Raw genomic sequence first — 14,178 nt, 5'->3', positions numbered from 1 at the left:
GACATTTCCAGTGGGGTGACATTAAATAATCACCTTAGGGGCGACATCACTATGATATATGCTCTTGCATAGCTGGTAATTATTTTTGGTTCATTGTATTCATTTATATATTTATTTATTTATTTGTGACATTTGTTAAGTGCACTGAACCCGGGGGCATCTGAGTGCTGGTTACATGGAAAGCTAAATTGCAGCAGGTTACAGGAAGCAAATGCAATAGGTACTTAGATTACATTGTGTACATTAGTTAAGAACATTTACATTGATACTGTTAGTTATGTTAATAGTTGCAGGAGATGGTAACGTAAATTGTGCATACAGTTTGTCTACCGCAGCATATCTAGCTTGAGCTAAGTTCGATTTGGAGGACTTGTGAGAACAGCCATGTTTTAAGGCCTTTGCGAAAAGACCTCTAGGAGGCATGAGATCGTAGGGCTAGTGGGAGAGTATTCCATAGCTTGGGAGCAATCACTGGGAAGCTACTTCCTTCTGCTTTCTGCTGCTTGTATCTGTGGATGACAAGTGAGTGGGAGTAGGCATCACGGGTGGGTCTGGTTGACTGGGCCTTAGTGATTTTCCTGGACAAGTAGGTAGCTGGGATGTTGGGGATACATTTGTGGGTCAGGGCTAATGTTTTGAATGTGATGCGTTCTCTGACCGGGAGCCAGTGTAAGTTACGTCTGGCTGTGGAGATGTCATCTCTTTTGGAGATGTTTAAGGCTGCTCTTACGGTGTTGTTTTGAATGATCTGCAGTTTTTTTTTTTTTTATATTGCAGGTATTGGTACCTGCAAAAAGGGAAGTGTAGTGGTCGGTCCTGGATAGGATGAGGGCTCTGGCGAAGGTCATGCTACTGTCGGTAGACAAGAAGGGTCTGCAAGCATAGATTAGTTTAGCAGTTATATTCTTGTATCCCTTAATTTATATGCTTCCTCCTTTTCTTTCTTCCTTTCTTGCCTATCTCGTTCTTCAGTTACTCTCTGTCTGTTGTCATATTTCATTTGCTCCTCCACCCTTTCTTCTTTCCTTTGCTTTTCTTTCTGATACATCTGTTCTCGCCTCTGCCTGCTCTTTCTCTTATGCTCATCCTCTTTCAGTCGCTTTTCTTGTTCTTTGTCTTTTTTGTCCTGCTCATATTGAGCTTCCCTTTGCCTAACTTCCTAAACACTTTTCCCATCAAGCTTGAGCAATATCTGTCCTCCCATCCATTCGTACAGTATGAGCGTTAGCTCGTCAGCTTTATAATTTTCCCCTTTCCATCTATTAATCTCTCATTCTATGTCTGTGGTTTCACATATATACCATGGTACTCCTTTTCACCTAGCCCCTAAAATATTCTGATTGGAGTCTGAGACATTCCCTATCATATACCTGTGTATGTGCCGCCTAGTTATACCCTGATTGGGGTTTGAAATGACTCCTTCTAGACCTGCCTTGAGGTAGGAAACTGGGCTCTATAAACACTCCTCATTTTGCTATAATGCTCCTCATTGTAGTATAACACCCCCTGTTATATTTTAAGAAACCCCCATTACTTTCTGTGTTACCACAATCCCATTCCCTTATTATGCCATTCCCCTTAATCTACTCACCATTCGCTCTTGAGCTCAAGACCTTTGGTATCGTCTCCACTAATCCAATCAACCACCATTGTCTTCCGTCCACTCACCGCCTGTGGAAACCAGGAGGGATTTCGTCAAAGAGGAACCCATCCCACCTATATTGATCTTCTTGCAAGAATTCTATATCAGCCTCCCTCCACAGGAAACCTTGCGATAGTCCGGCTAGATGGTGAAGAGTGTCCAATTGTCCAAAACACTGGAGACCTACTGGAGATGGTTCTCCTCAGGTTTCATAGAGGCAGGGAGGCTGTTCCATAGGGTGGTCCAAGCAGAAGAAAGAGATCTACCACCAACTTGTTGCCTGGAGAAGCGAGCGAAGAACTCGAGAAGGAAGGTATTTAGGAAGAGAGAGTTGAATGTATTGAGATCCCAGGCCCCAGAAGGTGTTGTGGACAGTGCAGAGGGCTTTGAACTTAATCCTCAACGCCACTGGGAGCCAGTGCAGAGATTTCAGTCCTAGATAGATGCAATCCCTGGGCTTGAGGCCAAGGACAAGTCCTGCAGTTCTGTTTTGGATATTGCAGAGGGCAGAGAGTAGAGGCAGGTAGATTTAGAAAGAGGCTGTTACAGTAGTCCAGCCTAGAGAGAACCAGAGTTCTGGAGACAGTGAGCTTCTAAGGGAAGGAGAGGAACACAAGAATATCTCTGAGGAGGTGCCGCTAGTAGTGTGACTTCTTAGAGACATCGGAGATGTGAGACGAGAAGGAACGTGTGAAGTCAAAGATGACACTGAGGTTTTTAGCCTCAAAGGTGGAAACAGGAAGAGGGCCAAGAGAGGCCGTCCAGAGACTGACAGGAAAGGAAGGAGCAGTTGTGCCATCTTCATCTTGTATCCATGCTTGCAACATTATGTGCTACTACTGACTTCTGCAATTGTATTTGCTCTCCCCTCTTACTTCTCCACTCTTTTTGACTGCTTACTCTCTTCTCTCCTCTTCTCCCTTTATCCCTTTTCCTATCTCGACCCCTCCTCAGAATTGTCCCAGGACCTAGTATGATAGCATTCTCGCCTGTCTCCTCCCACTCCTCCTACTTGTCCCCCCACTCCAGCACTATCTGAAATGTCATCAGGCCTAGCACGATAGTCACATGTTTTGTTCCTCCCCTCCCTTTCTGCACCCCTCTCCCTCACTTTTTGTTTTTTCAGGCTGTACCAGATTTGTCATAAGGCCTAGTACGGTAGTCGCCTGTCTGTTTTCATTTTCATCCCACTCTCCCCCTCCCTTCCTTATCTAAGTCTTAGCGCTTGCACAATCTGAAATGTTGTCAGGCCGAATATGATAGTTAATTTCATCTCCTTACTGTTCATGGCCTGTAAGATTGCCATTGTATTTTACCTTGTTCCCTCCCTTGCCTTGAAACACTTTGAAACACATTGTGTATAGGCGCTATATAAATGAGCTATCATATCATATATCATAAAACTTGGCACTCATAGTGTTTTTCCATTGCACCTCAACAGGAGCTTGCCTCGCTTCTCACATTCATTGTATCTACTTGAATAGATTACCAGTTTTTTGGCTGCCTCAACCTTTGACACTTGTCCAGACAACCTTCTCAAATCTTCCTTCATCGTCAGCTGTCTTTGTCTACTGCGCCACACTTTCAGCCTTTTTGCAACGGAGGTACTAGTTTGTTCAAATGCGACGTGGGACATTCACATTCTATACCCATATATATATAATGGAGGCAACGCCTGCAGTCTATTAACTGCACATAGCCAGCCTTCATGATTACATAGTCTACTTGCGTTACAGCAGCTATACAATTATACAGTGATTTTGCATTTTCTTCAGTGCTCTTCACACGTGTAATCTTCATTCCCGCACATGAAATGTTACTCAATTCTTTACTTCATCATCAGATTCTATAAGGTCTATATACTCTCTTCCTTGACATTCTTCTTGGTGTGTCTCCTCTGCTTCATGTGTCATCACAAGTCTCTTGCCCTTGTCACTTCACACTTCGTCAGGAACCTTCCTTGTTTCAAGAATTCTTTGAGGGATAGGTACCATTATCAGCGTCATGCATGTCACAATTTCCTGCTTCCATCATATAGGCAAAATAGGGGCAGGACTTCTGGTAGAGGCATACGGCTCCTCCTCTACAACATCATCAGATGACTCCCCACACCACAACCCACCACTGCCACACACTATCTACCACAGTATGCAAATTTCTCATAGGCGACTTCTACACCATTCTACATAAAATCAGACAAGCCCTGCTCTCCACATTCCCGCTTTTGCCTCAATCCTAAACAAAGGACAGATTTCATCCCATTGATCAAGACCCCAACTTCGGTCTCACAGCCAAAGCAACATTAGTACACTGCCTGTATGATTAATGCTGCACACAGCCCTCATCTAGGTGCATCAAAGGATGGCCCCATGCTGGTTCAGCATCGTCAAATCCTGCCTCTCAGATGGCACCATGACCTCTGAGCTCAAAACAGGACAAATCTCCCCACTCCTCAAGAAACCATACATTGAACCCATGCTTCCTAAAAATTACCATCTCATCAGAATCAGATGCCAACACGAATAGCACATCACCACAAACAACTCACTCCAACCTTTCCAATCAGGTTTTGCCTCAGCACATCACTGAGACTGTGACACTTCAAATATTGGATAACCGCCACATCATCACTGACAACAGATAGACATCCATTCTAGTTCTTCTCAATCTCTACATGGAATTCAACACACAATCTCACTAAACTTCTTATCCCTCAGAATGAATCTCTCAGCCTCAGTTTTCAACTTGCCTACCTCCTTTCTCAATAACATAAGACACTTCATCCCCATATTCCTCTATCAATCACATGTCCCAGTTAAATACAGAGTACCAATATATCCTCCCTGATCCCCCTCCTGTTCAACCTGTTCAATGAATCCATCAGACAGACACCTAGCAACCACAGCAGTCACTTTCACTATTACCAAGAGAACACACAAATATACTTCCAAATCTCCTTTCCCTCCGCAACCTGAGACCCAGTCACTCCACCATCAACACTTGGTTGTCCACCCAATTCCTAAAACATAGCTCATCCAAGTACAATACCTCCTCAAATATCTACAGAAACAAACCCAACCTCACCCCGGGATCAAATAAAACACCAGAGACAACCCCCACATATCTCTCTGCACACCTGGCAAGTTCCTAGATTTCACCATTAACCCCCACCCATACTTCACACCTCCTACACAAGATAAGACACATGTAGCCCCCTTCATGACTTTTGTACCACAGTCCAGTCTAGTACTGTCCAATCAGGACTATGAAATGCTTGCCTCACTGTACACCCCCAAAAACACTCTTAAACATTTGTAAGCCATATAGAATGTGGCCGCAAGACTGATTTGCAACTATCAAAACATTAGCACATACTTTCAGGTGTCTCCCTGCTCAGTGAGTCCCAATACCCCAAAGGACTGCGTTCAACTGACTATGCATCTTATACAAAGCCACCCACCTTAAACTCCAAATCACACAACACCAATGAAGACAGAAGAATATCCTACACATTCTAACCTGCAAGCTAAACTGCACACAAACACAAGCCTTCACACAATGGGCACTCAGATTCTGAAAGGTCCTTCAATACCACATTTGTGTTACCTTTTATCCCCACCATCCACAAAACCTTCAAAAAGTAACTCTTACAACGCACCTAAACCAGCTAGACCACCTCCACAACAATCCTTTGTTTTTCATAAGCTTTCTGTCCTATCCTCTTTCAACCAGCATTGATCCGTCCTTTGATGCACATAGATGGGGCCTGAGTGTTGCATTTATCAGAACCTCTTTTTTCACCCATTCCCATGTATAATTTGTGTGGCGCACAAAGCTCCTCTGGCTAGAGTTAGCAATGTATGAACGGTTAAATTAAACAAATAACATACAATAAGCGCAGATTTCACTTTTTTTCATTTATTTGATTGACAATTCCTTCACTAGTTGTTTTTTCTCAAGTTTAATTCACTTCATTTTGTGTTCTGTAACCCTGAACTCCATACATGTATAACAGCTTCCTTTCATTTCATACAAATGATTTCTATCGAAAGTTACCATATTATTTTTTTTCTGATACAATAACAATAGTGGTTTGTTTCCTCCTAGTGTAAGGAACATTTTGAACATGTTTAATAAAATCAACTATTTCTCCTACTATTTCAGTAACAATTATAATCCTTTCTACACAACACACCTGCCAATTACAAACAGAAAGTGAAGTTCTGAATAGTGTCCTACCAATAATGTTCTTTTTTTTCATATTCTGGCATGATCATTATTTTCATTCCTCAATCCTGTCTTTCCATTTCCTTGCTTAAAAATAGGAGTCTAAAAACTGATCACTCTAATAACTTCTCTCATACAACCCAACCTTTTATGCACAGCACTCAAATCCAACTCTTCAGTATTCACAGTCATTAGACAATCATTGCCTATTCTTTGGAAAAAAGCTGAACTTGTTGGTGTAAGTTGTACACTGTAATTCACCACATTATTCACGCAGATGCATATTCCTTTGTATCTCGTTCAATGGGTCCGTTTATGACTATCATTTACTAGTTAACTACTAAACCTTCATTATCCACCGTGTACCTTACCCTTTCTCTCAAACTCTTATACTCCATTGTTCGCTTTCCTATCACATCTACTTTATATTGAAATTCCTATCACAACTCAAATCCCACCAATGCAAGAACAAACATGTACAGCATATATTCATACAAGTACATTGTTACCAAATAGTGATATTTCTCAAACAGGCCAAGAATAATGGCAATAAAAGTCCAGGTCTGAGGAAAACAAAAACAATAGAAACAAACATGTAAAACATCTGCTGTATTTTACAAACACAATGCTTTCACATCTTGTATTAAAATGTATTGTACACATAGTAAATACAGGTCACCAAGCACACTCCCTTTGAAAAAAGAAACCTGAACATGTCTGATGTGACAAAGTACCCTGCCCATCCCTGGAAGTGTTGGTTGGGTCAACAATGGGATGTGGATGCCACTACCTCCAGAAGTATGCTTAGCCTGAAGGATGTGCATACAGAACCACATGTACCACCTCACCGTGACCCAGCTTGGTGGCAGAGGAGTGTAACTTGAAGAGTTATCCTGCTGTTCTGTTAAGGGAAGATCTGCATTGTAAACGGATTTACTGTTATGCCACCAGGGCCAACATTGCATGACTCAAGACTGACTCAGTGAATGGGGAGCTAGCAGATTTTTAACATTGGGGATGAACAGAGTTGTGTTCTGCTCCCTGTCATGCAGCACAGCACAGGTATTTCATCCGGCTTGTGATCAGAAACAGCACTAAGGCAGTCTGCTGGCAGCCTTAGGACCCTGCTTGTGCATCAGAAGGTGGCAGAGGAGCATCCACTATGTTTGGAAGTGAATATAATTTGGAGCCTCATTGCTGGCAGGTGTACTCAAATGAGGTACACCCAATAAACTGATACCAACCCAGTCACAAACTGTTTATGTGCCATCACTCTTCTGAAGAATGTTGCTGAGTTGTTGGGGTGGGCATTAGCAGATGCTGAGATAGATACAGGGGCTGAGGGGGATTGAAACTAGACGAGGAGAGATAGAAAAAAGTAGTTGTGGCTGAACACATAGGGGAGTTAGAAGGATTGTGGCGACAGGAGACTGAAGAGAGGAAAGAGGAGAGGTAATGGTAGGAAGTGTGGAAGGGCCACTGTAGAGGAGTTGACAGATAGGAACAGAAACAATTTGGTATGAGTTTTGAAGTAAGTGGTGGAGTTTACATTTAAGGAAATGTTGTAAGAAGTTGTGAATATGGAGTTGTTCAGAGCCCCGGGATTCTTGCGTCCCTGTAGATCTTGGATTTTGCTAGTCCAGGTTATTCTCCGTGCAGGTGTCCAATCTGGTCTTGGGTGTTAAGGGAAGGAAGATCACCCCCAGCCCTCAGTTTGAGAGACTGGAACACAGCTTGACACGGGGTGTCCTTTCTCAACACCACGTGAATGGATCACCCATATATTAACGTTGTGTCAGGCAGTGTGAACACGAACGTGGGTGCTCAGGGCAAGGAAGAACAAGGAAGAAGAAATGCTGTTCAGAGAAATTAAGCAATAACACCAGAGGAGGTAAGGCAATGGAGATAGGATCCAGGACAGGGCATAAGAGGTCCAAGAGCGAGAGACCTTCGAGGAGAGGGACAAGGCAAAAAACTGGCAGAGCAGAATGGAGACCAAGGCAAAGGAAAAACTCTAGGGCAGAGGTCCTAGATACAGTCAGCGTCTATTCCTCAAAACGAGAAAAAGGTTGTGAACCGCTGACAGCAGTGTCCTCACCCTACAAGTTTCCTTTGGTAACCCGTAGCAAGTACAACAAGCCATAAGCACTGCACATGCATGGAAACTGGCCACCAGTCCCCGGCACATGCGCTTGGCCAGCCAGATGGCGGCCTCATGACAAGAGGCCAGTGACGGGACCCATGCAGTAACAGATCAACGCAGTAACAGATGCCCAGAAAGGCCAGCGACTTTGCCAAAACAGGTAAGCGCAGTGCCGCAAGAAATCTGGCGATATGACAGAGCCTTATTTTATTTAATGTATTTTTTGGACATTTGTATGGCGCATATACACACGTGTTTCCACTTGCCACAAGACAAGTTGGGGGGGGCAACATGGAAAAGAAGTAGAACAAAAAACATATATATTGGCCTGTGACAATCCTACCATGGAAGTGCAAGACAAGGTGGTCAGTGGGGGGAGGGGGGCAAGGGTGAAGTTCAGGAGTGAGGTGCCCATGGAAGAGTGCTGGGGTGCAAAGGTGGCAAGTGCTAGGGGAAAGAGAGTGGGGAAGGGAGGATGAGTGCCGTGGACAGGGAGGACCAGGTTAGGGCTAGTCCGGGTAAAGGAGCCCATGGTCAAGTGCTGGCAAAGGATGCTGGGGGTAATGGTAGAGTAGCAGTGGCAGAGGGAATGTTAGCATGGGAGGAGAGAGGGAAGGAAGAGTAGAAATAGTAAGTCTTGTGAAGTTTCCGGAACTCAAGAACATCCAGTTCAAGTCTGAGGGGGGGCAGGAAGGCCATTTCAGAGGGAGGAACCAGCCGAGATAAGGGATCTATCTCCCACTCTCTGCTTGGAGAAATGTTTGACCTGCAGAGAGTTGGAGCCAGAGGAATGAAGGACGCTGGCAGGGAGGTATTTAGGGAGGGAAAGCTCGATGTAGAGAGGTGCCAGGCCCCAGGCAGCCTTGTGGATGACAGTCTTACATTTCATCCTTGCAGTCACTGGGAGCCACTGGAGAGATTTTTGGGCTGGAGCGATATGGTCCCAGGGCTTGAGGCCAAGGATAAGTCTTGAGTTCTATTCTGGATTAGTTGAAGGGGGTGAAGGGAGGAAAGAGGCAGATTGAGGAAGAGGCTGTTGCAGTAGTTCAGCTTAGAGAGAACCAGGGCACTGGAGACATTGAGCTTTGGGGGGAACATGATGAAAGGTAGAATGCCCCTAAGATGGTGGAGCTGAAAGTTGGACTTCTTGGCAAGGTCTGTGATGTGTGGAGAGAAGGAGAGAGAGGAGTCAAGATGATCCCAAGTTTTTATGCCTCACACTTGGGGGAGGGGAGGGACCCAAGGAGGCTTGCCAGAGAGTGGGGGGGGACAAGGCAGAGGTGTCCCAATGAGAAGGATGTCTGTCTTACTGGCATTAAGGCAGATATCTAGCAGAGCCCCATGTCTGAATATCAGTCAGGAAGTCAAGTATGAGGGAGGAGGGAGGAGTGGGAGGCGGTAGAGGATGGAAATTTGAAGGAAATCGCTGTATCATCTTCATAACACTGGAAATAAGGGGAGAAGGTGGAGATCAGGTGGGCCAGATAGGCCAGGTAGATGTAAAAGATCCATGGCAATATAATAAAGCCCTGAGAGATGTCACAGGTAGAGAGTGAGGTGGTTTTAGAGAAAAGGACCCATTTGTACTCGGGAGGGTTGGTTTGAAGGGAAGGATGTCATCCACGCCAGTGCTGTGGCCATGATGCCTGGAGTTTATGAGGATGTAGTGGTTAACTGTGTCAAAGGCAGTAGAAAGATCAATGAGGATCAGAATGGTGGGAGTGTTTGAGTCCGGGTTAGAGAGCAGGTCTTAGAGCTGAGGTACGGGTTGTGAGGTGGAAGAAGAACTTAACAGAGAGGAGTATGTAAGGAGCTGTAGGAAAGGAGGTAGAACTAACAACAGAGAGGAAGTAGATGAGATATCTGAGGTTGGTGCTTTGCAGGTGGTTGGAGGAGGATGGGAAGAGGAAAGTGGAGATTGCACTACAAAGGATGTTGGTAGAAATAGCCTGGGGAGAGTTGAATGGTAAAAGAGAGAAAAGTGGAATGGGAACAGTGGCAATGCAGAGAACGAGTGAAGAAAGTGGAGAAAATCCATAGGGATATGGAAGGAACATCATAGTGAAACAAAGAAGTGGGAGATATACCTATAGAGAGAACAAAAGAGAACTTCACAAAATAAATTGGAAGAAGTATTAAAGAAGAGAGTGGAATTGGCTTTCTAGAAGCAGGAGGATATAAGAGTTAGAAAGAGAGTGGCAGCAGAAGTACACTAGGAATGAAAGATCTCAGAAGAGGAGAATCAGGATTCATCAAACATAAAGCCAGACAAGTGTGGTGTAGCAGGGCTAAATATGCATCCCTGTGGTTCGGTAGTAAAGTCATGAAGGAAGAGAGACAGGAGAGTTGCAAGGAGGAGAGAAACGGAAAATGAGAAGTCCACTTTAGAGCAATACCATTGAGAATTGTTGAGGAGAAATTTACCATTGAGGTGATGGGGAGAGACAACTAGGACACTGGGTCAGAGAAGTGGACAGTGATGTAAAGTTTAGAAGGTCAAGTTATCTATCCTGTAGCCAAAGCTCAAGAGGTTGGCCTGCCCTTACCAAGCCCCAGGTTGTGATGCTTAGTATTGAAAATCTGCAAATATTTGAGCTGATGGACACAAGGAGAAGACATCCTTCTGTTGTTGTTGACTTTTTACATTTCCTTCATGTATTTACTTTGGGCCAACCAAGTAACTATCTACGATAAACCCTAGTTTAGCTGTACTCCTTTGTGTCTGTCTGTTGTTCATCATATTTGACTACATGGCACACTATAATCCAAGCCATAGACACAAAAGAAATAGGACCCACAATGGCCCCTCAACGAGCAGCATAAATCTGCCACTGATAATGTGCTTTTATATCTTTCCAACCTCGATGAAAAATGTTCCAATGGCTAGTTCTTATCAACATGTTAAAAACAATTATATTGTCAGGTATTCTACTTCACTGTTTTAAGCAAGTGCTAACAACTTTGCACATTCCTTCGACTTGGAATTCCTCTATAATTATTCACATTTTTAAAAATAGAGACACGACTATTACAGGCCCATATCGATCTAATATGCCTCCAGCAAATTGCTTGCATCTGTGATCCTAATGGACCTGAACAACTGGGTAACATGCTTGGGAGTTTGTTCTCAATTTCAAGTGGGGTTCACACGTCTTATTGGCAATTCATTAAATGGGACAATTCTAGCCCATATCCTAGCAGAATTTAAAAAAAAAGCTGCTATACTTAACTCTTTTATTGCAATTCTTGATATGAGTAGAACCTTTGACAGATTCAAGAGTAGGGGACTCTGGCACAGACTTTTATTAAGGGAAATAACAGTGCCTCTGGTCCAGAATCTTGCACTTTTACATGATGATACTTCAATACGGATCAGGTTGAACAAAGAGGGCTCATTGACCAAATCTTTAGACACGCATAGTGGCCTTACGCAGGAGTGCATCTTGGCCCCAACTTCTTGTAATGTTTACCTTGTGGATGTTGTCGACTTGTGACTAAAACGTACTAGTTATTCAGTTAAGTTGGGTCATACTAAACTTGACTCATTGCTGCCAATTCGCTAAAAAAATTCTTTGGAGCTTGTCTCAATAGCTGATCTGATGGAAGAGGCACATTCCCTCATCTCATCCCTTGCATGTCCACATTCTGTGATATGCTGGGTTAACAGCCCTGCCAACTCCTCCTGCCGCTGTTGTATAGCCCTCATCCCCTTTTGGCTGATTGGGACACTGGTGGAGCTATGATGTGCCACTGCCATTGTTGGTTCCTCATGCAGGCTTTGTGAGGGGCTGAAACTGGCGGCCCATGACTCCCCAGGGGACAGCTCTTACCTGTTGATGTTGTCAATGCTGGTTGGTGAGAGTTGTGGCGAATGTTGTGGTCCTGTAGCGGCAGTTGTGGCTTGTGTGAGACTTTCAGCCTCATCGTCGGACACGGCAGCTGTGGCAGCTGTCTCCCCAACAACACTGCTGGCACCCGAAACAGTGCCTTCAACCACTGGCTCCTGGGTGTTGATGGCTGGTGTGGGTGCTGTGGTGTTGGCCATGATGGATATTGGTGGTGGGGGTACTGGGGTTGTCTTGCCCTTGCGCAATACTGCAGCTTGCCCTCTTCCCCTTGATGTAGAGGGGCAGTTTGGTCCCTCCATGCCCCTGGCCTTCTTGTGGGCATTCGCATCCTCCCTGGTGTCCTGCTCATCAGTGTCTGATTGCGTGCCTGTGGGGGAGCAAGAGAGGAAGGGCATTAGTTATGGGTCAACGTGCATCAGGCATGCATTGGGGTTGCTGTTTCTCTATGGAATGGCAGGAGTTTGCCATTGGGGTAGTGACATACGGTTGCTTGGCTTTTGGGTGGGTAATGAAGGGATGCGTCTGGGAAGAGACATATATGCAGTGCATCATGCATGTGGACGAGTTGGTGCTGTGCACTGCCTGTAGGCAGTCTTGCAAAAATGTGTCTGGTGGACCCTGCCTTCATCATTGCACTGTCAGTTCAGGGGGACATCATCGTGTTGTACTTTAGAGTGTTTATTTTGTGACACCTACCTGCGTCTGCCGAAGATGGGGCTCCTCGCTCCATGTCCCCCACTTCTTCTATGGCCTCCATCCCTATTGTGCCTGCGCAGATCTCCTCCCACGGTTGTAACTTGATGGGGGAGTCCGCACCACCACCTGTACCCATCCCCTGTTTCCGGTTGACCACGAGGATGTTGCGCACGCGCAAGCGCAGGTCGTCCCAGCGCTTCCGGACGTCTTTTGGTGTGCACGGGGTGGTGCCAGCGGAACTCACTTTCTGCACCACCTCCGCCCATATGGCCTTCTTGCGCAGCAATGCGGGTCGGGACATGTTGTTAGAGAAAACTACCTCTGCATGTTCCTGCAGCATCTCAGTGAGCATGTTAAGTTCCTCCTGTGAGAAGCGCTCCTTGCGCAGGCGGTCTGCGCTTTTTTTGAGAGATTTTGGCATTATTAGATGCAGCAGATTGTGGTACAGGTGAGGAAGATTGGGGTCCTGGTTACAGAGGATGGCAATGGATTGTGTTTTTAAAGATGGCCGCAACGCTCTTTCCCGTTCCTGTGCGGTGATGCTATTTCCGGTTCCGCTTATTAGCCCTAATACAGATGGTGTGGATGGCGGTGGAGCTATCTACGCTTCGCGCAATGCCGGTTAGGGCGATTTTTCACCCTTTACCGGAATGGCGGTAAGGTCTTTACCGGCATGGCGCTAAGTTCGTGCCCACGAAGTCGTAATAGGCCGCTTTTAGCGGTCTATTACCAGCACGGATACGGTATTTGCTCCATGCCGGTAATGACTGGTACTTAGCTCCAACCTCGTAATGACCCCCAATGTCCACAATGTCCCCCCTGAACACCCACCACTTAGTGTACAAACAGTGGTGCAGCACACAATGAAAAATGTGTCCTAAGTATTTCCTAAGTATTTCACATTTCTAAGGTTATTTTTTAAATATGTTAAAGTAAAGGACGAAAGCAAATGCAAAATTTTAAAGAACATGGGTTCCTTTCCAGTTCTGTCAAATACTGGCTTGCATGTGCATTCCTTGGTCTGCTGTCACAACACTCAATATGAAAGCATTTGTTATCACATAAAGATCATGACTGCATGCCACTCTACAAAACACAACCTTGTGCATAAACTGTACAGTGGTAATAGTCCTGTTCTTTATCTGTCAAAATGAAAGGGGATGTTGCTGACTGGAAGAATTCAAGATGTCCTCAGACAAATAGACTTATCCAAGCTATCTACTTTGATGTGGAAGACAAAGTACAAAACGAACACCACTCTTGAATGTGCATCAGGATAGTTGGCAATTACCAACATTCTGAACACCATGTATAAGACAGAAAGCCAGATCCACCGAAATTCCAGGCACATTTTGTTATGCTGTCGTTAAACATCCTTCAGTGGAAGTACACGTACTTGTTATGTTTCCCAAAAGTAAACAAACATGAAACATCATAGTGGTTTCAATAAGCCTTGCACCTTGCAGTGGAAAATAGATATGGCCTGAAAGGCGTATTTATTGTTTGCACCTATTCGTATAAAAAAGTAGTTGAGAACCACAAGCCCTCACAAACAGTGAAAATGAACTTAGAATGATATCCACTTTCAAAAGCTCGCCAACAATTGAATTAAGAAGAGAATG

This window comes from Ambystoma mexicanum, chromosome 7p (genome assembly GCF_040938575.1).
Source record: "Ambystoma mexicanum isolate Mex_15411 chromosome 7p, UKY_AmexF1_1, whole genome shotgun sequence".
NCBI lineage: Eukaryota > Metazoa > Chordata > Amphibia > Caudata > Ambystomatidae > Ambystoma > Ambystoma mexicanum.
Note: the sequence above shows the minus strand (reverse complement) of the source record.